This window comes from Rattus norvegicus, chromosome 1 (assembly GCF_021556685.1).
Source record: "Rattus norvegicus strain SHRSP/BbbUtx chromosome 1, alternate assembly SHRSP_T2T, whole genome shotgun sequence".
NCBI classification, from domain to species: domain Eukaryota; kingdom Metazoa; phylum Chordata; class Mammalia; order Rodentia; family Muridae; genus Rattus; species Rattus norvegicus.
Window position 1 is genome coordinate 210,632,503 of NC_141534.1, and position 24,768 is coordinate 210,657,270.

The window sequence follows — 24,768 nt, forward strand, 5'->3', positions numbered from 1 at the left end:
TTAAGAGGTCTGGGAAGTTAGATGGAGGACACTGAATATGGAAGGCAGAGAGAAGCTCTTGGGAGGGAATATCTGGGGCTGGGCAATAGAACTATATGTCACACATACCAGGCTCTGGAAAACACAAGATTATTGGGGCCGCAAAATGGAAATGGACTATTTTTTAGGAAGGGCTCAAACTTGGGATCCAGAACTTGGTCTAGGAGGGAGCTTTGGAAGTCTTATCTTTCTCTCTACAAAGCCAGAAAAGTGGTCTGAGGTCTTGGGTACTCAGATTCCAGACTTAAACCTTGGTACCACTGCCACCAATGAAGGCCCTGTGCAGGGACAAGAGCTGCCTACACATAGAGCTGACCACTTTCCCATGGAGTATGTGCCTAAGTGGTTGGGGCATCTTGGGGCATCTTTTGGGAGCTCCCACCCCCTACCATCTCCTAGGTGAGAGAGATCTTATTTGAGTTTCCGCTTCCCCCACCTTCCAAAGCCATCCATGAACTCCACCAGTCCCCAATTGTCCTTTCCTGTCTTTTCCATTTTACGCCAGACCTAGTAGTGTGTAGAGGTGTCCCCAATCATCACACCAAACACACAATGCAGAATCATGGGCAGATACTAGAAGTCAAAGACCTTTGCTCCCAGATGAAGGCCTGCCTGGTGTAGGTAAATTCCAGACAGATGGGAACAAGCAAAAGAGGGACAAGGGGCCTAGTACCTTACCTGGGGCTGTAGTTTTAGGCAAGGCCACATGGTTGCCTGAGCTCCTGTGAGACCCAGGGACCCAGAGATGCCTGCTGCCCACTGGCCCCTGCCAGGAAGTGAGCTCTCTGCCAAAGAAGCCCAGGCGAAGCATCTGCCCTGGTGGCTGCTGAAGCAACCCAGTGTGTCAGCCATGTGTCCAGAACAAGGCATACTGGGCCTGTGTCTGCCCCAGATTTGTGCCCTCAAAACCGAGTTAGTAATACCTCATTGGAGCCTTGAGAACCCTACAAAATGGCCACAGCTCTGACTGCTGTGCATGGAGAAGCCCTTCCTTTTGCCCTTCCATGGTGCTCTGCGAGCAGCTGAGAGAAGAGCAGGGTGGATATAGAGAGTTTGGGTTGGGACAGAGGGTCCTGGAAAGTCCAGGCAGACAGCAAATCCTGGCAGATGACGGTGAAGGAGCTCTGGCCAAGGGAAGGCTGGGTGGGTTGGCGGTGGGGCTGTGGGGTCCTGGCCAGGGTGGCAGAGTGGATGGGTGGGCCAGAACTCAGAGTGATAAATGGCTTCCCTCAGAGTCAAGCAGCTCTGCCAGGGTCTTAGGTCCTGGAATTCAGTCTTGTTGACCCTGAGTCCCAATGGGGTGGGGGGGGCCCTTGCAACAGGGCAGCTTTGTAGGAGAGTCAGGGTGATGATTTAGGGGGCGTTGCTGGTGGTGGGTTTGTATGTGCAGCACTGGCACGGGGGCACAAGAGGTTTCCAGGGGACTCTGCCAGCCCAAGGTATGAAGCACAGCACTGGGGAAAAAACAAGCTTCGGACTGGGAACCTAGGGTCCTATAGCCTTGGGGATCTAAGCTCCAAGCGCACAGTGCTGACCTGTGTTGAGGTAGCTAGCCAGCAAATGCAGCTCTGCTGGGGATATTGCTGCCCCCAACTGTGTCCCTGCCTGCAGGGTGAGGGACAGTGGGTGCCTTCTTGATTGGCAGTGTTGTGCAGAGATCTCTTTCCAGTCCTATCTCCTTGAAGCCACGGAACCTAGGAGGGATCTAGAGTAGGCTGGTGAGTATCCTAACCACCAAAGGTGCCCAACCCCACTCCTAACTCTAACCCCTTAGCGCTCACCACATCCCTGCTCCTCATGGCCCAGTGCACTGTGTGGCTTTTCCCTCCATGCCCAGGGGAAACTAGGGGACAGATTATGCTTTCCCTAAAGCATATTGAAGGTGAGGTGTTCCCACTGTCTCTCCTTCCCCAGGATCCCTCCCAGTCCTTCTGGCTCTGGGACACGTCATGTGGGTCTCTACCACCAGAGGAAGTGACACATCTTGGCTCAGAAATATCAAGGGTCCTAGGGAGCCTATGGTATCCTTTTCAGTGCTGCAGTAGAGGGTCCATGTAGCTTTTTTCTCTCCACCAGCATTACGTGGCAAAGCCCTGGGCTTCTTGGGCACAAGGAAACCTGGACACTTGGAAGATGGACTACTGGTGTCTGGGGGTGGGGGTGGGGGTGGGGTGAATCGTAATGGCCCTTTCATCAAGGCTTTCCCAGCCTGTGGTTCTCCCATGGGCTTTGGTGTGCACTCCACACAGAACCCTTGGAAATGGAGAGGAAGGAGGCCTGGTATTGGGCGGCCACAGTGGTTTGGGTAGGCTGGCCGCCTGTGTCTTTGGCTCCATGGGACCCTTCGCACTCCTGGGCCAGGGAGGAAGCGGGTTGGGCCTGCCATGGAGCCTCTTGGACCTCACAGTGCCTGCGGCTCTCTAATTACTCTTTCTAAGAAATCCCTCAAAGTCTTTTCGCAGGAAGGCAAGACCTAGGAAGAGTGGGCCAGGGGCCTCTTCCAGGCCACTGGTGTGTGAACAGGTTGGGTTTGGGGAACGCAGAGACGCCTTCAGGTTGGCATGGGTTCAGAAGCTATCTCCTCCAGAAATGTGTTTCTCTGGACCCCAAATTCCAGTTCTTGGCCCCTGGTACCCCAAACTCCTCCTCTGCAGTAGCTTCTTTTTCTCCCTCACTTGCAGGACCCGCCCAGTCTGGGTGGGCCACAGGGCTTGGGCAGCCTGACTGGTATTAAGGGAAGAGGAAAAAGTGACGGGTGGGCGGGCAGGAGACAGAACCGCCACATGTCCATGATGCCCACACACACGTGTTTACCCACCAGAGCCTCCCTGGCCTGTAGGGCCATGGAAAGCATGAGTTGGGCTGAGCAGAGCTGCCCCAATACCAGTCTGGTGTAGGCACGGAGCCCTGAAGCTTGTCTGGCACTCTTCATGTGGCCTCAGGGAGGGCAGGACAGTGCTCTGAGGCCTGAGCAGGGTGGAAGGGCCAGGCCTGGACTTTTGGGGAGCCCCAGGAGACAAAGAGGCAACTTTGCTCACACCTCCATTGTAGTCTGTATATCCTATACCCCTGGTCTAGGGCCGCATTTGGCAAGGGATGTTTGAGGCTTAAAGACTCGTGTGCGTGTGTGTGTGTGTGTGTGTGTGTGTGTGTGTGTGTATGTGCTAGTGTATGTGTATGTGTAAGTGTATGTGTAAGTGTGTGTAAGTGCATTTACATGTGCATGTGTAAATGTATGTGTATGTGCATGTGTATGTGCAAGTGTATGTGTAAGTATATGTACATGTGTATGTGCGCATGTAAGTATGTGTATGTATAAAAGTGTATGTGAAAGTGTATGTATATGTGTGTATGTGTAAATGTATGTGTATGTGTAAGTATATGTGTATGTGCATATGTGTATGTGCATGTGTAAGTGTATGTGTATGTGCATGTGTAAGTGTATATGCATGTGCAAGTGTATGTGTAAGTGTATGTGTAAGTGTATATGTATGTGTAAGTGTATGTGTATGTGTTATGTGCATGTGTAAGTGTACGTGTATGTGTATATGTGTGTATGTATAAGTGTATGTGTATTTGTAAGTGTAAGTGTATGTGTAAGTGTATGTGTATGTGTTATGTGCATGTGTAAGTGTATGTGCACTTGTATGTGGGTGGGAAGGTGAGCTGAGGAGGCAGGGCAGACTTCCCCTCCAGGCCATCAAGTACGCCATCTTTAAGGGCCACTCACAGGAGTTCCGGCCTCTCCACTTGAGGGCTTTCGCAGTATGGCGACACAGATCTTATGACAGTGTGTGCTTGGAGATGAGATGCAGAAATACTGAGGCCTGGGCCAAGGCCTGCTGAGGCTATGCTGGCTTCTGGAATAAGAAAGCTGCAGGCTGGGAGATAGTCACCTACTCAATGACAATGAAGGGAGAACAGCGGTACTTCCTTAAGAATAAGGTGGTGAGGGTGAGGCCAGGGATGGCAGCAGGAAGCTTGCAATTCAGTAAGCTGTGCACAGGGGACAGGGCAAAAGGCAGCTGTGCACCTACCCTGGAATAGCCTTGTGTAGCACTTCCTGCCTCAGGACCTCATGAGCTTCCTTCCCATGGCCTCATCAGTTCCACATAGGAAGGGTCCCAGGATCAGCTTACCCCATAGAACTCGGTTCTTGCATCTGCTGTGATTATTGTTGGGAGAGACAGTGCCCATCCTGTCCCTCCGCCTTGCAGTCATCACCCATTCTCTCCAAATCCTTGCTTTGGTTTTGACCTTGGATCTCCATGGCCTCCTAGGATAACCAGGGCTTTTAAAGTCCCAATACCACCTGTAGCCACAGTATATGTTGCCTCTGGGTGTCCCCACCTTGCATCAGGTCACCTCTGTTTTGCCAGTGCAGTATGGGCTCAGGTGTCCTTGACAAAGGCAGGCATCTTGACCCTAATTGAGCCCAATATCCTCTTTGTCTTTGGTCCTATGTCCTATAGGGGCTTCTCCAGGGGCCTTGGAGGAAGGGTGGTTTCTGATCAGGGTCCTATAGGAGTACTATGGAGCACACCCAGATCTGCTGGTAACAGCAAGGAACCTGGCATTGTGAATATTTTTAGGGGTGATGCAATGTCATGACCAATGAGTAAAGAGACAGAGTGGAGAAAGGGCATGTGAAAGGAAGGGAGGCCCAGAAGTCCTGCAGGAATAAGGAATGGGCCAAGATGGGTGGAGAGGAGAGGCTATGCTGCTTTGAGTCCCTACACCAGCCATCCTGCCAGCCCCAGCTACTCAGGAATGTGGAGAATGTTGTTCTGGCCACAGAAATCCTAGGGGTGATTAGAGGGATGGGTAGTTAAGGACTGCTGACTGCCTACCTGGGACTCTTACTGAAGTCACACCTGAGACTGCAGGGCCTGTGACCACTGTACCCAACCTGAGGGACACCACATACCTGCAAGGTCACCAGAGAGGACAGAAAGCTAGACTCATGACTTCTACCCAGGACCTAGGTTAGGGTCTTCCTCCTCAGGGTAGATGAGAGAGACCTGCTACCACACCCAGAGACTCCATATCTCCACTGAAACCTAATTAGATGTGTTTCGGGCTCTAAAAATAATGCCTAAACTCCAACCCCAGGCTTCTTATGACAGAGAAAGCCTTTGATAGGGAAGGTGAAGGCTCCTTGAAGGAGGGGAGTGGCCGGAAAGTGGCTGAGGTTCTCAGCAGTCTAGGATCACCAAGGAAAGGGTTGTGCAGATGATGGAGAGACTTTGGGATATCCAGGGCAGGCCAGGGCCCCTTTCACCAGATACAAGCTTAGAGCTGGAGAGGCAGCGCTGGCTTTTTGGCCTCCATGAGTCCCTCTCCCAAAGTCCAGAAGGCAGAGGACAACTACATGGTCAGGGAAGGGGTCAGTGCCATACAGCTTGGGCCCATGTTACTGACAGCCTTGTCAGGGAAGCAAATCCTGAGTGGCTAGATCTAGAGGTAAGATTCTGGAGTAGCCCAGAGGACACTGGGTCCAGGTAAGACTGTGGCTGTGTGGAGAGGTACTCAGCCCAGGTACTTGCAGAACTTGACAGACTGGTGGAAGGACATATCCTGGTTACTTCTTAACCCGCTGGGTCCTGATGATTCCTATTGGGTTTCCCAGGGACTTGGAGCTGACCTTTAGACAGCATCAGCTGCCTAGGCAGGAGCAAACTTCAAGATTATGTTTTTCTTCGTCTGTTTTGGGAGGTGCTGGGGGATGACCCAGAGTTTCTAGCATGGTAGGCAAGTGCTACCTAGGGAGATGCCTCTCACTCCGAGATGGGTATACAGGTGGACATGTACCCATGTGGGGCATGCTTCCCCAAAGAAGACTAGTTCTCAAGACCTTGTGTGTTTGCAGTTGTATTGGGGTCTAGGGCAAGGAGAGGCCCGGGCAAGTGGAATCCACTGGCTTCATTGGGCACTGCAGCTGGACTATATAGTGTTGGATGTGACATGAGCCATCATGGTTCATGGACAGTTTTGGCGTCTGGGCCATGTGGGAGGTTGCCTTCTTGGAGATAGGTATTCTGAATCTAGTTCTAGAGAGGTTTTTCTTAGGTGGGTCCATCACCCCTTTCCTCGCTGAGGCTGGTCCTCTTATTCTGTAGGAGCCTGGGAGCCATGGGAGGAAAGTGATTCACAGTCAGGGAAATGCATGGGGCCACAGAAGTGGTAGGGAGTTGGTCTTTGGGCATCAGTAGCTAATCAGGCTGGAGGAACTTGGTATCATGAACACATCGAGAGATGGTGGTCCAGATGCTGATCCAGACGGGGTTTGCTATCCCCCTGAGCCTTCTGAGCTCTCTAAAATCCACAGATCTCACCTCCATGAAGGAGCAGAGCCTAGGGTCAGGGACTCATATATAACCCTCACTGGTGAGTCTTGTTTCCTCTTGCTCCTTGTGACAGTACTTTGGTGAGCTCAGTTTCTCAGCCATGGGGAGTCTGTGCAAGGACCCAGGGTCACCGTAGATCAGTAATAATGGGGAGTGTTGAGGGGATCTTAGTCTCTTGGTTAGGGTAGTAGGAAAAAGACTACTTTTGACCCCCAGCAGCTACATGGCATCATGTTAGCATGCATGTCTCTTCCTAGGGCACTGTGTGGTTTAGAGTCTTGTTTCTGGGATGGTCTTGTTTTGGTCACTGCCGAGCACTAAGAGTAGAACAAAATCTATTAGGTATCTAGGTTCCCCTCCTTTTGTACATCTAGAAGGTTCTGGAAGCTCTCTGGCTTCTCTTTTGCTGTGGGCACAACCTTGTCCCTCCTTGTTAACTCTGCCTTCTGCAGGGACTGCAGCCAAAGTAATCGTGCCCCTGACCTACCACCTTTACCACAGACTAGGCCATGTCAACATTGTGCAGCACCAGCCCTCGCTCAATAGACCCTGACTACAAAAAAAAAAAAAAACAAAAAAACAAAAAAAAAAAAACCCCGATGTGACCATTGCCTTTGTTGGGTCCCCAAACACAGGCCCCAAGCAATTTTTCCCAGAATTCTTTCAATCCCAGCCCCCTGCTCAGCCTGGGCCTTCTGACCAGCTCCAAGCTGCTCACAGCAGGGCAGGCAAACCTTAGCCTGACCCGGGATTCCAGGCTTGGGGCTGGCCACCGGCTGCCGAGATAAATCGAGGAAGTCTCCCCCAGCCCTGGCCCCAGCCAGACCCCTGTGGTGGGCAGGCAAGGGAAAGGAGAGACCCCAGAGGCTTGTTTGCTGTCCCAGCTGGGCTGGCTGCACAGCCTTCTTCCTCTGTCCTGGCTCTGGCCCCATCAGATCTGAGAATACGGACATCCTTCCATGGGAGCCATCAGTACTCTGGCCTAGAGAGGAGGGACATGAAGGGACATGGAGGGACAAAGGTCCTCTCCTGACAAGGAGATGTGACTTCCAACTCCAGCTCCTCATTGAGGACGTCTGGGACACCGGGGCTCCAGGGTGTGATCCCAGCCCTCCTCAGCTTATCCCAGGCTTGCTCACTTGACCCCGCAGTCTCCACCACTGGATGTTTTGATCCTGATGAGGGATCCATTTAGCTTTCTCCTTTGAGAGTGATGGAATCCTCCTCTCTAGACAGGAACAGGGACAGGGACACCCCCAACCTGGATATACGTCCCTCCTATACTTTCAGGGACCCTTCCACAGCCACCAGGAGCCCTGGGTTGGAGAGCTCTGTGGTGTCAGTGATATGCATATCACTAGCACAAGGACCTAGTGTCCATCCAGACAGGTGTCCTCCACCTGTGACTCCTGTCTCATTACACTAGCTGCCATCTTAAAAGTGTCTCCCTAGATATGGAGCTGTGCCCCAAGCTCTTGGAATCTAGATGTTATGTCTTCCTCAAAGGGTGAGAGACACTAAAGACCAGGAGAATAAGGAAAACTGAACCAGCAGGCTGCTAAGAAGGTTGGGGTTCCTTTTTTTTTTTTTTTTTTTTTTTTAGCAGCTTATTGTCAGTGGTAGATTTATAGCCATGCTGCAGGCTGCTGCAGCCCGAGGAGATGTCATTTCCTGAGAGGCCCAGTCCAACCTTCTACTAGGGCATTAACTTTAGGGACTCTGCCTTTAGCTATGCTTGGTGTAACACCCTGTAACCCCCAAACCTTAAACAAATGTGACTTTTGAGAGTAGGGCTGGTAAAATCCAGGGATTCGGACATAGCTGGAAGGTCACTGGAGGCTAGACTGGGGCTCCATGGAAGGAATGGGCCCAGGACTTGAAGGGTGCAGCCGACTAAGATGAGGGTCTCATGTAAGACAGAACTAAAGGAGACAGGGGTGGTACTCCACACCTCCTCAGAGAAGCAGAATGTAGGAAAGCCTGATGCCTCAGGGCCCCTAGAGGACCTGAGGGGAAGCAGGAGCCCCAGGTCTGAAGGCAGCGAGCATGGGCTGGGGGCATTTTTACCCGCACCCCACCAGGAGCCCCACCTCAGTCGCCAAATGACTGTTATGCTAACCACTGACCTCACGGGGGCGCAAGAGACAACAAAATTTCAGTTTGGAGGTGCAGTCTAGCTATGGCCAGAACCTCCAGAGCTGAGTCTGGCTCACAGGGTTCCCCCAGCTCTGTTGAAGACCCCACTCCTGAGTAGCTTCCTGATAGGCATCCCGCCCCTGCTGGTTCTCTGACCTCTAACTTTTTCCTGCCCACTCCCCTTCTCCCTCCCTTCCTCTTCTCTTCCTCAGGGCTCTCTCCCACCTTCTCTCCCCCTCAACCCCCTCCCCTTTCCCTTCCTGCTTCTCAGGGGCCAGGCAGTGGAAGAGGATACTGTTCCGTACGCCCTAGGCTAGGCAGGGACCAACCCCCACTCCCACCCTTCCGACAGGCAGGCCCAGCCTTTCTATGCAGCGACAGAGAGCTGCAGGGCTCTCATCAGGAGCTGTGAAGGAGGAGTGGTAGCTGGAATTCTAATGACCTTAGTTAGGTGTGGGACAGTAAAGAGAAGCAGAAGGCTCAGGGACAGCCTGGGAGGGGGCGTGGCCTGAGAGAGGCTGGGAGGAGATAGCGCTGGGCCAAAGCCCTGGATAGGGGCCCTGGACAGAGAGCTGGGTGGTAAGATACCTGATAGCAGAGGGAGGGACAAATGGGGTGGGGACAGGAAGGCTGGCAGGGTTCCAGGGAGGGCTGTTTCAGGGGAGGGTGGGGGAAGGGAGGCCCAGCTTTAGGCAGAAGCAGTGTGTGTGTGGGGGGTGCTATTTCCAAGTCAACCGGCCATGGCTTTGTTCGGGGGGGGGGGGGGGTCTTGAGAGAGACTGAGAGAGATTGTCCAGGGTCTGTTAGGGAGCTCCTCAGTAGTGTGGGCTGGTAGATGCAAGGAACAGAGATGGGAGAGCCAAAGAAAAGTTTCCAGTGAGAGCGATGGGGGCAGGAGCTACCTGGGAAGTTGGAAGTCCCAGGAGAGTTCTGAAGCAAACTCCCTACCTAGCTAGTCCTTTCCAGGACAGATCACTACCTTCATCCCTCACCTTTCTATGTCCCCAGGCTGATGCCTCTTCCTCCCAGCACTGGCTGCACTCTAGGCTTGAGGTGGCAGTCCCAAGGACTCCTAGAAGGCTCTAAGCACACTTGGTTGGAGGACAGCTGATTTCTCCCTTCTCCCAGCTTAGATTATCAGTGGAGGCTCTAGTGGAGGAATGAGGAATGCGGGGTGGACAGTGAACTCGGCTACCCACAAGGCTAAGTGGAGAGGTCAGCTGAAAGCTACTCATGGGGTTACCAGGGTTGGGATCTTTTGTCCAAATATGAGGAGCCATGGGATCTGATCCTGTCAGATCAGGAGCAAGTGTGGAAGCAGGGGGTCCTGCGGGAAAACTTGGTAGGAACCAGTTAGGTCCAGCTCAGCTGGGAAAGCCCACACTTGTCTTGTGTGCTAGTATCCCTCTGTAGGTGATTGTGTCAGGAGACCCTGAGACTGAGGTACCCTAGTGGCCACTGCTGGGTCAGGTGCTACACTCAGTTCTCTTATCATTTCCAGGTCAGGTCTCCAGGGAAAAGTAGTTCACCCTCTTCTAAATCTGTCTTCCCCTCTCAACCCTCAGTTTCCCCTTGTGTGCTTAGCTCCTGGCAAGTTAATCAGGAGGTATGATCCTATAATCTCAGCATAGCTTAGAACAGAGACAGCGTCTGTCTCTGGGAGACAAGGGGCAGAGACAGGGACCAGGAACGGAGTCATCTAGACACATGGGTTTCTCTGGGCTCACACTTAGATCTTATTTGCGATTAGTGGCTCAGGTCTGCCTCCAGCACAACTCAGGCCTTTATCTTTCCTTTTGTTTCCAGTCCTTTCTTTCATCTCTCCTGTATAGAGGAGGGTTGGTGGACCTTGGGTGTGGCAGAGCCCCTGGGGACTAGGAGAGAAGGAGAGGTCCAAGACCAGGGACCAAGCCCCATGTGAAGCATATGGGGGACAGAAAGGCCCCCGGTCGGCTGGCAGGCTTTGTGGGAGTCCCTGCTGGCTATGAGTTCTATGGATAAGAAGAGGATCTTCATGTCTGAAAGTGGCCAAAATGTCGCTTTATCCAGTTTGTCCCTTAGCCTTTGGTTCCCCGTATATAAAGGGGTCTTCATCTTTGCCTGGGACCCAGTGTTCCTAGGATCCTCTATACCAGCTAACTCCAGCAAGGGCAGCTCATTGGAACTGTGAGGGTAGGAGCCTGGAGTGCAGCCACCTGCCTATGTTTATCACCTAATCCCCTGCCTGCTCCCAGCAGGCAGTGCGCTAGGGTGGGCATGAACGAGTCCTCCAAGGGTCTCTTTGTCTAACTCTTGGAGGCTGAGACTGAGGCTGGCCGCATGTTGGTGGCCTGTGTTAAGAGGTGTGGGGAAGGTCGGCGGGTTGGGGGCGGGGCTGGCAAGGGTTGTCCTGTCCTGTCCTGTTTGCTATTTGCTAACTGAACCACTTCAGACACTTCTTAAACTTCGGTAAATGGACAAATCTTTGTTCTCTCTGACAGGGTTTGGTTTGTAGAAACACCCAGAGGCACTTGGAGCTAGAAATGAGGAGGTACAGGTGAGGGAGAGGCCTGAGGAGGAGGAGGAGGCCCCAGGTGGGGCAGGTGAGCCATGAAAGTGGCTGCATCAGGGGCAAAGGCAAACCTACAGTTCAAGCCCCCGAGGCCATTGTGGAATAAGTGAGGCATGGGGTACCAGTCCACTGGGGTATCCTCAGGGTACCACCAAGGGAGCATCAGGCCTCCGCAGGAACCCTGCCATGCAAAACCACAACCCTGAAACATGAAGCCCCTGCATTTTCAGTCTAGGACTCTAGAGAGCTGTGCTGGGCAAAGAGTCTGGCAGTTGTACCTGGGGGCTTCCTGTCTACATCCCCAGCCTCCAAAAATTTGCTGCCTCCTTGGTGTCCCCAGACTCTCACAGCCCTCCCTTGGGGGCTCTCCTGAGATACTTGACATTCATGAGAGGTGGCATGGCCGTCTCTCTAGAAACAGCAGGGAAACTGTGGCTTTCCTTTGCTTACCATTCGCAGGAGTTTAGACATCCTGAACATGTTTGGCACACAGTGGCCATCAGCCACAATGAGAACAGCATGAATGAAGTCAAGGGACACACCCAGAAGAACAGCAAGCTGCCTTGACCAGAACCTCGAAGGATCGGTGAGTGTTCCCTACTGCACCATGCTGCACGCATGTCCTCACAGCTAAAGACCCCAGACCACCTCCCACAATGGAGAGCTGGGGGCCCAGGTCATGAGAACCGACAGAAATTAAGGTAGTGCGGCTAGTGTCAGCCCCAAATCTGTTGGGACAAAGTCCATCCTCCACTTCCCAATGTCCATTTAGGTCTGCTCACTCCCCATCCATTGTGCTCCAGACCACCCCTTACATTCTCCAGACTCTGTTATCAATAATCTATACACCGTACTTATTCTCTACTCCTCGTTTTCATCCTCCACCCTCCGTCCTTCACTCTGCAGGCCATCACCCATAGGCCACCCTCTACTTTCCTTCCTCCTCACTGCATCCTCCTTGGACATCTTCAGACTCCATCACCCACATGAATCTCAGGGTTTCTATTTCATGAAGAGACCCCGTGACTACAGCAACTCTTACAAAGGTAAACATTTAATTTGTCTGGCTTACAGTTCAGAGATTCATTCCACTGTCCTCAAGGCAGGAAGCATGGCGTCGCACAGGCAGACCTGGTGCTAGAGAAGGAGCTAGGAGTTCCACACCTGAATCAGCAGGCAGCAGGAAGAGAGAGGAAGCCACTGGGCCTGGCGTGAGCTTCCCAAACCTCAAAGCCCACCCCCAATGACACAATTTCTCCGAGGAGGCCGTGTCTCCTAGTAATGCCACCCCCTATGAGCCAGTGGGGGCCATTTTCATTCAAACCACACCACACCACAACATGGGATACGTCCACCTGTGATCCTCCATTTTCCATTTGTACCCTCCACACTCGGTCCTCCACTTTCCAGCGTTCACTGTCCGTCCCATGCCCTCCACTTCTCATTTCCCCTTCTCCACGCCCCCTTCACTTCTGTCCTCCATGTGTAACCCACCATGCACTACACTCCACACGCCACTGGCCAACTCCGAAATTCATAGCACTCCATACGGCTTTTCTCGCTCTCTGTGATCCATATTCCTCGTCTGGCCTCCACACCCCACTCTCTTCGCCCCGCTTTTCATTCTCTGCTCTTTGCGCATCACATCTGGCATTTCGTGTTCTACTTTTCATCTCTGGTCTCTGTTCTGCGTAGCCCTTAGTCTATCTTCACACCGGAGGCCATTTTCTACACCGTACCCTGCATCCTACATCCCGAGCTCCGTTCTTGAGTCTCCATGCTCCTTGCTTTATACTCTGCACTGCACCCTTCATTCTGAATTCTACTCCATTTCACACAGGGTTATGCACGACCCATTTTCTTTACCCACTGTATCCACGCCTCCTACTCGATACTCTGCTCTCCAACCCGTTCACCATCCTCCACGCCCTTTGTAGACTTTGACACATCATCGGACATCCCTGTAGTCCCTGCTGTATTCTTTGTACATGTCACAGTTCACAGTTCCGTTCCCACCTACTTTATACCTCGCTGCTTCCTCTCGTCTCTCCATTCTGTAATCTGTCTCCCAGCCCCATTCTCCTCTGCACGCCATTTCTTATGCTTACTGCATTTTATACCACATTTTGCATATGGATTCTGAACTCTGTATTTCCTTCCCCATTACCCGTACACTATTTTCTACCCCCATTTACTTGTGTTTTTAAGTTGTATTTATTTGTGTATGCATGTATGTGGCTGGATGTGCATACCACAGCACACATGTGAAGGCCAGAGGGTGACTTTGCGACATTCTTACTTAAATCTCTGTAATGTTTCCTAGTTTTTCCATTCTGCATATTCTAACTTCGTTTGCCACGGCCCACATCATATTCTCTACACCCCATATGGAGTATGAAATATTCTGCCTCCTACCCTCAGTTTTGTCTTTACACACCAGTCCCCATCCCCTCTTCCCACAGTCTGTTCTCAGCTCTATTCTCCACACAACATTCTACACAGGTCTTTTCATTCCCTGGATACCACAACATATTCCTCACAGTCTGTTTGTTCTACACGTTTTGTTCTCCATACAAACCTTCCTTTCTCAATGTTTGCACTCTATACGTAGTTCTTCCTTGTCAGTTACCAGCATACTCACAGTCTGCTCCCCATATACCAGTCTCCGTTCACCATACACTTCACCATTATACTCGGTTTTCTCTATTCCGTGATCTAGATTCCGTCCTCCATACCCACTAAGCATCATGCCATTCTCCTCAGCCCACTCGCACGGTTCCATTTCCCACACCCTGTGCACACTCCCAGTGCACGCTCCCAGTGCACGCTCCCAGTGCACGCTCCCAGTGCACGCTCCCAGTGCACGCTCCCAGTGCACGCTCCCAGTGCACACTCCCAGTGCACACACCCAGTGCACACTCCCAGTGCACACACCCAGTGCACACTCCCAGTGCACACTCCCAGTGCACACTCCCAGTGCATGCTCTGCCACCTCTAGTCTGTGGTACACCTGGCCATTCTTCACACCGGATGCGCACCGTGCCGTTTCCACATCGGGAGCCTACCATGGCGTTCTGCACGCCATTCTCCGAGTACACCCCACACTTCACGAGACACCCTGTGCACTCCACTCTCCACACCGGCTAGATTTCACTGTATTCTCACGCTCCTCGTACCGCACAGAACTCATTTTCCACACTCCGTCTGTCACGGTCACATTCCAGGTGTCACAGTCTATTTCTGAAGCTGTGCTTCAAAGGCTGCGCTCGCCATCCTCCAAAACTCACACTTCGCTCTCCACACTTCTTTCCGTGTGCTATAACCTTTCCTCCAGTCTCTTCTCCTTAATTCATTCTCTGCTTGAAACTTCTACATTCCTTCTATCATAACTCCTTACCCACGCCACAGACTACTTCTACCCCTCCTTCACACATCATGCACAGTCCTAGCGTTCTCCCCTACACTCTCCGTTTTCTCCACTCGTGTGCTATGCCCAAACTTCATGCTTCATTCAATGTAGTCTCTGCAACACCGTCCATTCAGCATGCTCTATCCCGCATTCTGTCAGGTTCCCACATTGTTCCCATGCTGGGATTGAACCCAGGACCTTTGCAAGAGCAGTCAGTGCTCTTTACCTCCGAGCCATTTCTCCTGCTCCATTTAAAGCATTCCACTGCTTTCCAAATCCAAAGTCCCCAAATCCACATTCTTCCAGACAAAAGGATGATCAGACCTATCATAGCAATACTCTTGTACCAACTTCTGTCTTAGTTAGGGTTTTACTGCTGGGAACAGACACCATGACCAAGGCAACTCTTATAAGGACATTTGATTGGGGCTGACTTACAGGTTCAGAGGTTCAGGCCATTATCATCAAGGCAGGAGCATGGCGGCATCCAGACAGGCATGGTGCAGGAGGAGCTGAGAGTCCTACATTTTCATCTAAAGGCTTCTAGCTGAATTCTGACTTCCAGGAAGCTAGGACTAGGGTATGAGAGCCCTCTGTAACACACCTACTCCAACAAGGTCACACCTCCTAAGGGGGCCACTCCCTGGCCCAAGCACATACAAACCATCACAATATCTCTAACCCATTTGCTGCACTCCATTCTATATACTCTGCTCTCCACAGTGCACGTGCCATTAGCCGTGTTTTCCCTGCCCCTTTCCAGTCCCTTCACTCTATAATCTGATCTCACCCTCCATAGTCTATTCTCCATAGTCTGTTTTCCATTTACCACATCCTCCCCATTGTTCTCACTCCAGACTCTGTGTCCCCACACTGTATTCTACAGGTGAAAGGCTCTAAGCCTCACATTCCATTCATAATATCCTTCCAGCCATCCTTACACGTCACCACGCAATACTTCATTCCTCTTTCAGTTGTATTCTCTTCTCTATCCTTCATCCATTGTGTTCTTCCTTCCATTCTGTGTTCTCCTCAACCCACATCTGTGTTCAGAGCTTCACTGAAGTACGCCAGTCTCCCAACCTCAGGCTCCTTTCATCATACCCTCCCCATTTACCGCATACTTTATTCTACACTTTCAATGCCCGTCTCACATGTTCTGTAAGTTATAAGCTATAAGTAAAATGGCCATATTTTCAGGGTTTTTTTAGACAGAGTTTCTCTGTGTAGCCCTAGGTGTGACTAGAACTTGCTCTGTAGATTAGGTGGGCCTTGAACTCAGAGATCTACCTGCCTCTGCCTCTTGAGAGCTGGGATTAAAGGAGTGTGCCACCACACCCAGCTGTATCTTCAGTCTTTAATGGGTGAGCTTATTACATAGATAGCAGGCAGAAATAAGGAGATAAGTGGCAGATAGCATAGAGAGGGAGCTGCACCAGACAGATAGTAAAACATCAAAGCAGGCCCTTGCAACATCTAGCAGAAACAAGTGGAGCAGTCGGATTGAGAGAGTAAACAAAAGTAACATCATCAAATTGGGAACTTACAAACACCCAGCAGAAACCAACTGGGGAAGCCCCACCGAGACAGCCAGCCGGGGGTTCCCCAAGTGTGTTTGCAACATGTAGCAGGAACGTCCAGAGCCAGTCAAGCTGATGCAAGCATGCTGGAGTTCTGGACGAGAGTTTTGGTGGAGCAAAGTGTTCTCTCCAAAGATGAGCTTCTGGCTTCTCTTTCCACCGCAGGCATTTTTAATGTCATGGGATTAAATAATCACAACCTCTGTCAAAATAGTTTACTTTCTAGCCATTCTCAAAGGCACAACGATTTTATTGCCATTAGCTGTGGCTGTTTTCTGCTCTCACTGTTACAGAGAAAGGGAGCTGCTGGACCCAGGACAGGGTGTTTGGAAGATACTTGACATAAACACTCTTGGGTCTGGGATGGGGGCAACCCCACTTATAGAGGCAGCTTCTCCAAGAACAAGACACTGTAAACAGTGTAGCACACACTACACCATAGAACAAGACAACTTGAACAGTGTAGCACACACTACACCATAGAACAAGACAACTTGAACAGTGTAGCATACACTACACCATAGAACAAGACAACTTAAACAGTGTAGCATACACTACACCATAGAACAAGACAACTTAAACAGTGTAGCATACACTACACCATAGAACAAGACACTAAACAGTGTAGCATACACTACACCATAGAACAAGACACTAAACAGTGTAGCACACACTACACCATAGAACAAGACACTAAACAGTGTAGCACACACTACACCATAGAACAAGACACTAAACAGTGTAGCACACACTACACCATAGAACAAGACACTGTAAGCAGTGTAGCACACACTACACCATAACAGCATTGATTCTTCCTGTTCTCTGTCTGTTCTCCTCACTCTGGGCTAGGTACTATGGCCAACTCTGCTCTCCACAACTCATTCTCCTTTCACCCCGTCCCCTCTTCATTTTCTACCCACCTCACTCTATGTTCTGTTGCATCCCAGATTTCATTCTACATACTATGCTACACACCCCGCACCCCATTTGCATATTCTTCCTTACATTCTCATGTCCTTGTCAGTACTCTATCATTCTTCTTCTATGTCATACTTGATTCTATCTATTGTTTTTTTTTTTTTACAACACCGCACTGTAGCCATGTAGTGATCCTCCGTTCTCTATTCTCCTCACAACAGACTCCATGCTGCTCTGTGCATACACCGCCGTTTATAAGCCCGTTCTTCTGCCATGTTCTCCTCTCCACTCTCTTCTCTTCATGTTCTGTTCCAGTCGTTCTTTCCATACACTTTACTCTTCACTCACTCTCCTGCACTAGCCAGGATCTCCCTTCCACTTCCATGCCTCTAACCACACGCTACCCCACACTTCCTTTTAAAGTTCTATTCCCCACACCGCCCCCGTGCTGCATTCCACGTGTATCCCCTCTGTTTTCCATTTTCTTCCCTCCTTAGCCCGTTTTCATAATTTACTATGCAGACTCACACTGCACACTTACTGCCTGGCCCACCATTCACTTTCCTCCCATTTGCTTTCTCTCACTCCATGCTCTGTACCCACCCTCAGCATTTCCTTTTCACTGTGCAGGTTCCCGTCCATAGCTCCTCCCCCATTCACATCCCCTCCATTCCACTCTCTGTTTTCCTTTCTCTACACTCCATGCATCTTCTACACAAGCTTTTCTCCACACTTCCTACTCGATTGACCATGTACTTCCACGTACTCTCCATTCCCCTCCCTCAATGCTGAGTTCTTACGCTATACTTCATCCCACACAGTGTGATCTATGTCTCATGCAGCACTCACCGTATTTTCCCGTGTTCTCTGCTCTTCTGACTGTTTACGCTGTTCTTCACTGCTCATAGTCCTCTCTCTGTAGCTCATTAACTTAGTTAATTAACTCTAATAACTTAATTGTCCCTTGCGTTCTTTACTCTTCTCAGAGCACTGATACCATGTTGTGTAATTTCTCCTGTGTCCTCTATGCTCTGTGCCCCATTCACAGTGCCGTCCCCTCTGTTCTCTCTACCTACTCTTTTTTTTTTCTTTTTTTCGGAGCTGGGGACCGAACCCAGGGCCTTGCGCTTCCTAGGCAAGCGCTCTACCACTGAGCTAAATCCCCAACCCCTCTCTACCTACTCTTGTGTCATAGTTCAGTCTGCACAGTCTGTTGTCTACATTCTACTCTATTCAGTGTGGTTCCCACACTGCACACATCCTTCTGCACAGTCTTCCCCATCCTTTATTTGCCAGCTAGCTCATGGCTGCTCACCATGGCCCTTCCTTTATTCTTCTCAGCCCACCCTTCACACTTCTTTCTGTATAGTTTAATAACCGTTTCTCACGTGCCACTGGCCGACTTCTCTGTTGTTCGTTCTCCTCACTCTAGTTTGTTCAGATGACTTTTCTACCCAGCTGTCTGTTCACCACCGTGCCCCATTTGCCATGTCCCCTTTCCTGACACTCCACTGTTACCACGTTCCATAGCCACACCTCCATCTTCTATCCTCCTTACCCCACAGTCCGTTCCCAGTGTTCTCCCCTTGATTGCCCATTCCTCTCCCTTTTCTCATGATCTGTACCTCGGCCTGTACACGCTCATCATACACACCTCACACTCAACGTGCCGCACTCATCCCGTGCTCTACACTTCATACCATGTGCTCTACGTTGATCGCCTCACGCTCTAGTCGATGTTTTCTCCTGTCTATTCGCCATCCCCCTCTCTAGACACCCCACCGCGCAGAGTCTGTTCTGCACAACTCACACTCTGCTCACCATGTTCTCTACTCTTTCCACACGGTGCAATAGCCACACATTGCATAACTCTTTCCCAGTATTCTATTCTCTGTACCTAATGCTCGTTTCACAGGCCCTACCCTCCACATCCATTCTCTCTTCATGCTATCCCTCATCTTATAGTCTTTTCTTCACACCACAGACTATAGCCACCACGTTATTCACCCCCTTTCCCACTCTTTATCCTATTCAGCACCCACACTCTGTGCCTCGCTTACATAGCATTTTCTTGGCATTTTATTCCCCATTGACCCTTTTCTCTCTCCTATTTTCCATTCTATGTATTCCTCTCCCAGAGACCACAGTTCACCCTATACACTCTTCTCCACATGTTCTGCTGCATCAACCCTGTTGTCACCTCTGCATCCCATCCTTGTTCATTTATGTTCTGCTCCTAAGCTCCCTTCTGCATACTCTGTACCTAATGCTTCCTGTGTCATGGTCTCCCATTTTCATCTCTGTTGCTATAGTTACACATTATACACATTTGACATCTATGCATCATACACCACTAGCCACGTTTTGTCTCCATCCTCCTCTGGCCAAACAACACACTTTGTCCTGGGTAATCTCTGCAGCTCAGCCTGCCTGCCTTCCTTCCTTCCTTCCTTCCTTCCTTCCTTCCTTCCTTCCTTCCTTCCTCCCTTTCTCTCTCTCTCTCTCTCTCTCTCTCTCTCTCTCTCTCTCTCTCTCTCTCTTTCTTTCTTTTTTTTTTCGGAGCTGGGGACTGAACCCAGGGCCTTGCGCTTGCTAGGCAAGCACTCTACCATTGAGCTAAATCCCCAACCCCCTAGCTCAGCCTTTCTTAACCGAGGTTTTTTTACATCTCTTGTCCATTCTCTTCACTCTGTAGCTGTGTCTCCTGTACCACAGGCCATTCTACATACTCTATTCTTGCCAACCGCCATGTTCTCCCCACCTCCGTCTCCAATCTCTGACCCCGTATTCTGTTCACATACTTCTCTCTACACAGTTTACTGTCGGTGTGTCAGGCTCTACCCACGGTTACCCCTCCCTTACTCTGCGCACTCCACACTCCGACCTTCCTTCTACGTAATCAAATCTCCATGCCTCCCCGCTCCAATGTCTAGCCTTATACGTTCTTCTACTGTTTCATTCTCTGTACATCACGCTTCACTTGCCATGGTCTCCCCTCCCATTCTCCCCTCTCCACACTCCATATGCCCCTCTTCAAAGTCTAACGTGTGTGCGCCACACTCCGATGTCCAGTCTCTCCTCTCCATTATTCTCTCTAGTTTGTTCGCATACTTCCCCCTTACATTGCTCTGTGTGTGTCTATCTGTTGACCATGGTCTCTCTCCATTTTTCTCATTCAAACCTTTGCTCCCACAGTCCATGCATAATGCTGTTTTTATGCACACATCACACTGCCTTCATGCCGCCCTCTCCTCCTTTCCTCTTTTCCTCCTTGTTCCCACACTCCTTCATTCCACACGCCCTAATCTCCACCCATCCATCACAGACAGCTCAGCGCTGTTACCCCCGTTACCCAACCCCCTAATGCCACATTTCCTCCTTCAGACTGTGCACTTCAGTGTGTATCCTTCATGCTTTCTTCTCCATCACTTCTCTATGGCGTAATACTTGGTTGCACATGGCGTCTTCTCCATACCGCACCCTCTGTTGACTACATCCTCCCTGCATTCTCTACTCTTAAAATACAACACACTGTTGTCACAGGCAGGCTTCACTCCATTTCCATGGTTGTCAGGAACCTCATGTTGCATTCACGTGAGGATCTTCTATAATACTTTCTCTACTCTCTCCATACTGTCCCTCGTGTCATTGTTCATTGTTCTTAGTCTCTTCTCTATACCTCATGCTATATTCCCTCCATCATGCATCCCGTTTCCAGTTCCCCTACGATGCATGCCAGATCCTGCATGCATCATGCTTCATGGTGTTCTCCCTCACGCTCTCCATACTCCTCGCTCTGTCCTCTGTTCTCATACACTGCTCCGCCTTACACACGCTAGTCTCGGTATCCATGCTGAATTCGCCATGCTACCCCCAACATTTCCCATTCTCCTCACACCATTTTCCAATACATGACCTTTCCTCCGATTTCATTCCATGTTTATTATGTTCTCCTGAACATTCTCTGCTCTTCTCGCACAGCACCCTGTCACCACACTGAAGACTTTATTTACGCACACTATTCTCCACACGTCATGCTCTGTCCGCAGGGATATTCCATTTGTTCTTCATTCTCCTCTCGCCATAGTTGCACACACCCTACTCTGCTATATGGTCTATCTCTATACCCCATGCTATATTCAACACATCATACGTTCCCTTTCTCTCTAGCCTGGTTCTATAGTCTGTTCACCATGAACTTCACTGCATTTCCCTCCTCCTCACTCCATCCCCTGTCCCCATACTCCATACCTCCCAGTACAGATTTCTCCACACCTCCTGCTCCAACCGCCATGTTCTTTCTTCTGTTCTCATTGTCCCTTCTCCATGCTCTGTCCTCATACTCCCGATTTCATCCTACGTATGCCATTTCCCACACTCTGTGCGGTTACCAGCATGCTAGAGTTTCTGTTTTCCACTCTCCTCACTTTAGTGCATATTTTATGGTACATACTCCATACCCCACAGTTCATGCTGCATCCAGAGGCTGGACCTTTCCGTCTTCTATTTTCTTCTCGCCATAGTGTGTTCCCATGTACCACTCTTCATTGTGCACAGCCTGTTGTCTGTACGCTAGACTCTGTTCAGCATGTCACCCATGATTCCCATTCTCTTCATGCCGTTATCTCTTCTGGTGCCTCATTCTGCCTGCGCTACGCTGCATAGCTCATGCTCTATTCAAAATGTGCTCCGCTGGGCTTGGGGATTTAGCTCAGCGGTAGAGCGCTTGCCTAGGAAGCACAAGGCCCTGGGTTCGGTCCCCAGCTCCGAAAAAAAGAAAGAAAAAAAAATGTGCTCCGTTACAGCCACCAGCTCCTCATTCAACACAGTCCCTCGCTTTCTTCATCCGCAGTTTCCCCTACACCTTGCATTCCACTCACTGTGTCTTTTCCGGTCGCCATCCTTTCTCTCCACACTCCGTTCCCATACTCCAAGCAACTGTTATATAACCGTTTCCCTCCATAACACTTTATCATGCTTCCTCTCTCCCACTCTCAACTCCTCTCTCTGTGGACATGGCTCTCCTAGTCCACACTTCATTCCTCACACTCCATCCATAAACCCCAAGCTCCGTCTGCCATGTTATCTCCTTTGTGTGTTCCGCTCTCCTGACTCTCTGCTCCCCGCGTCATTGTGCATGGTCGCTTCCCCACGGCACACCCCGCAGTCACTAAGTTCTCTTTGACACTCTCTACTCCTCTTGTACAGCTCGCTGCGCATGCCTTGTGTACCCCATCCTTCCCACACCTTTCTCGGCGCCTCACGCCCGTACGTTAGTCTCCATTATTAATAGGCCGCCTGTCATGATTCAACCGCTTCTTTGTAACTACTTTTCATTCAACAACATCCATATTCCGTCCTCATCCTCACATTGCCCTACATATCATTTCTTACAGACCATTGCATTTCACATTCCAAACCCCGTGCCTCACGTTTTCTCTCTGCTCCTCATGCCATACTTTATTCTCCATATTCCTGCATTCTCTACACTTCGTTTTCCATATTCTAATCCCATAGCATGGGTTTGTATGACATTTAAAATTGTGATACTTCCTTGACGGATTGTTCCCCTTCTTGGTATGTAGTGCTCTTATTTATCTCTCTAATTAATTCCCTTTTGAAGTCTCCTTTGCCAGGTATTTTAGCTATGGCAGCTTGTTTGAAGCTTTTATTTGCTTCCTAGATGGTCTTCCGTCACTTGGCCCTCAGGCTGCATCGTTACCAGTTTCTTGGAGACAACAGATTGTTGGAGCCAGGATTTTTAACCCAGTCAGCCAGTCCATGTCTCTTTATTGTTAAGTTGCTATTATTGAGATCTTTGCTAATTTCTGTAATTTTGTTAGTTCTTTGTTAGTTCTTTACTTTCCCGTTGGTATCAGGGGTTTGCTAGTTTGGTGTGTGAGATGCCATGATTCCTACTTACCTCTCCTTGTGCAGCCGTGACATTCGTTCTCTCCTGTGCTCTGTGACTGAAACGGTTCCCTCTCTCATGTATGTGCTATTCCTCTCTGTACCATCTGCAACGCTGCCTTGGTGGTCGTGAACTTGCTCTCTGCTCATCTGGAAATGTCCTTTTCCACCATCAGTTTCACAATATGGATGTCTTGCATAGAGCTCTCTTGGTTGGGCATTTATTTGATTTCAGGGCTTGAAATGCACCATTCTATGTGTTCTTAGCTTTGAAGCTGACAGATCTGATGGTGTTCTGACACTTCTGTCTGTGTAGGTAAGTTGATTTTCCCACCTTCTAGTTTGGTATTAGCTCCCTTTCTGTTGCTGTGACAAAATACATGATGAAAATGACTTAAGACGGGGAGGGTTTGTTTTGGCTTATGGTTTGAAAGTATAGACTATCATGACAAGAAAGGCAGTGGCAAGTTTAGGATTGGGACAGAATTTCTAACAATTTCTGAAATGGATTTATTTGAACTTTCTGCTGATACTTTGTACTGTGTCTTTATTCAAATCAGCATTCCAAGCGCTAACAACCAGAGATCAAAATATTGGACAACTGTGAGAGATATCGAAGATACCAGCCTGTGGTATCAAATGCTCAGCCAATGTTTCATTCTTTATGTAAAAAATAAATGTATCCATGTCATTAGCATAGAGATTTCTTTCATCGTTAATGAATGGTGAAATTATATCTCTATCAAGGAATTGTTTTGAAATAAATTTATTTATGATTGGTGATGAGTCAGCTTGATTTACACTCCATCTTCTCTTCCTATATGCTTGAGGTCATGTAAAGTTTTCTTGGGTGAAATAGAACAGAAAGTGGTAAGTGACAAATTTCTGTCTTGACACTCATTTTCCAAGGGTCTTGCTATGAGGCTGGTTACATGTCACTTGTGATAATGGAGCAAAACTTCACCCTCAGCCAGTCCCCACTAGTGTTCCCTGCTATGGAGTGCATTAATATCCTATTGCCTCCTCCTGCTTACTGATCTTTGACTCCAAATGATGAATCTTAGCATTTGAGGTGTGGGATGCCCATCCCCTAGGAATCTGTTCTTTTCTAGAATGACAGTTTATCTTAGAAGCAATCTTGTCATTCAAACTTTCCTTTCTGATTTGCTCCATGAGCTCCCACTGGCATACTTTTGGTTTTAAGATCTGTTGTATTTCTTGGCAAGGGCATCCTAACACCCAGTCACCCTATTACATCCCAGGTAAGAAATAGGAGTATGCCAAGGAGTTTGTAGATGGTGAACTGAGCATTAGAGTAGAGCCTTGCAGTTCAGGAGAGGCTGAAAGGGGCCAGGGGGCTAAGGAGAGGAGACCTGGGACATGGTGCACCACAGAGCTGGAATCAGGACAGGAACCCACTCAGAGGGCACACAGCTGGGAAGGGCCCACGGGGCTACTTAGGAGAGGGACCAAGAAGTTGAGCAGGCCTGTGCTCTACAACCCCTCATACATACTGACCCACACTCATATGCTCACACACTAATATTGCCCACTCAAACACAAAAACATTCACCGAAACACACAAGTACAAGATGGCTTCACACTGGAGCTCACAAACACACCAGGCACTCAGAGTCACAGACACTACATCCACTCATATCTATACTCAAACATACACACAGACACATCGTTAGCCAAACACAGGTTCAAAACAAGCATGCTCACGCACATGCTCACACACACACACACACACAGAGACACACAGACACGCACGCACGCATGCACCACACTTCCATAGCCTGCCACATTCACCTGTCTCTTCCTTTTATGGTACCCAAGAAGCCACAGTAGGTGGCAGGTGATAACAATGTTTCT

The 24,768-nt window shown here is 49.8% G+C and overlaps 1 long non-coding RNA gene across 3 annotated transcripts in view; it reads left to right on the forward strand.

Moving 5' to 3' along the window:
• LOC102548505 (uncharacterized) overlaps positions 1 to 23,674 on the forward strand; it is a 71,913-nt gene extending 48,239 nt beyond the window's left edge. For 2 of the 3 annotated variants that reach the window (XR_015652727.1, XR_015652731.1), the window contains exons 2-5: positions 11,533 to 11,659; positions 11,980 to 12,119; positions 23,161 to 23,209; positions 23,454 to 23,674. This is a non-coding gene — a long non-coding RNA (uncharacterized LOC102548505). The remainder of the gene's footprint in view (positions 1 to 11,532; positions 11,660 to 11,979; positions 12,120 to 23,160; positions 23,210 to 23,453) is intronic. The other variant, XR_015652728.1, reaches the window with a different exon arrangement.
• The last annotated feature ends 1,094 nt before the right edge of the window (positions 23,675 to 24,768 follow it).